This window comes from Priapulus caudatus, unplaced genomic scaffold (genome assembly GCF_000485595.1).
Source record: "Priapulus caudatus unplaced genomic scaffold, Priapulus_caudatus-5.0.1 Scaffold89, whole genome shotgun sequence".
Lineage (NCBI taxonomy): Eukaryota > Metazoa > Priapulida > Priapulimorpha > Priapulimorphida > Priapulidae > Priapulus > Priapulus caudatus.
In genome coordinates this window covers 250,306-251,682 of record NW_014577150.1, presented here as the reverse complement: position 1 = coordinate 251,682, position 1,377 = coordinate 250,306, and the positions used below count along the sequence as shown (strand labels likewise).

The window sequence follows — 1,377 nt, the reverse complement described above, 5'->3', positions numbered from 1 at the left end:
GAGGTGGCGCTGTTCGCGCTTCGCGCGGATCCGGGCTGCAGACTGTCGAGCGAGAGGAGAGGTGGAGAGGATGCGAAAATGAAGCATTTTAGTGCACATGCACAGGCAGAGACAGACATCTACAAAGTCACGTCTATTCTAATTTCCTGCACGTGGCGCTTATACGTACAGACGGTATTTACAGCTTACACGACCATTTCCTACTAGCTACACACAGCCACACACAGTACACGACTATTCAATGCTAACGAACAAACATTATGGGCCATTTATAGAAAAACGCTCGTTCCTAAAAAGTCTCGGTCATGAAATATTGAACAGTTTCTAGAGATTTGTTAATCACATATCACGCAAGCCTATTTTGATTAAAACTGACATGATTCTAATGGATGAGCTAAATTAGGAATATAATTTGTCACGCAAACCAGAAGAATACCACAATTTGTTGTATCGATTCCACGCCTTTGTGGCTGTGTGTACGTGGCAGATGTACAACTGTTCAAAACATGCAACTGCATGGGGTTTGAAATGCTAAAACGCCAAATTTACACACGTCCTTTACCTCGGTCCGATGACTGCTGTTGAGTGAATGCGCTAACTTCACACGAAGCAGATGAAATACCACGTGGAAACCCTGTCTCCCCATACCTCACCCCTAGAAATGCACTAACCACATTGAAAGACAGTTCAATCTCACCACTGAGGTTTAATTTTGTTGAATCTCTGACTACAGTGTATTCTTCCAAGATCCGGCAAACGTCACCCGTGCATAGCTGAGCCTGTATTATATAGAGCCTCAATTAGAAAATAAAAAAAATAAAAAAACAAGTTAAGTTAAACACAAAAGAATGTTCTACCACTGTTTATTGTGTGACCAGTGTATATAAAGTTCATAGAACTTACATCTCACTTTTGGGATAGAAATTTCATTTCACACATGATGGGAAGAACTTTCAATCACTCTCGTGAGATAATGTGCCCATGCACAGTAACAGAATTTCCCACAGTTCATGATCATCTACCCACATAAGCTTCACCTATACGAAGTAAGAAATATAACATTGAAGATAAGGTAGTTTACTGTTTATTATGAAAGTACAATCACTTTCCCCCTATAAACGTGGTATCAAAAATACAGAGAATACAAATAGTGCACCCAATATATATATAAACACACTTGTACTGACTATTAGTAATTAATATAACAAGAGCCGCAGAGCGTCTGGGCTCATCTGAGGTCTGTTGCTACGATTATAAACGTAAAATTTCAGTCGTGCGTAGTACCACATTTGTTAGGCACAGACATGCAGACACGCAGTTGCGTACACATCATTGTTAGGACACGCCCACTATCGCAGATGGAGGGTGGGGGGAGGG

General features: G+C 41.0%; 1 protein-coding gene across 1 annotated transcript in view; it reads right to left on the bottom strand.

Annotated features, from left to right (window-relative positions):
• The window catches only part of LOC106804828, a 40,227-nt gene that overhangs the window by 16,701 nt on the left and 22,149 nt on the right, over window positions 1-1,377 (bottom strand). The window lies entirely within an intron of this gene.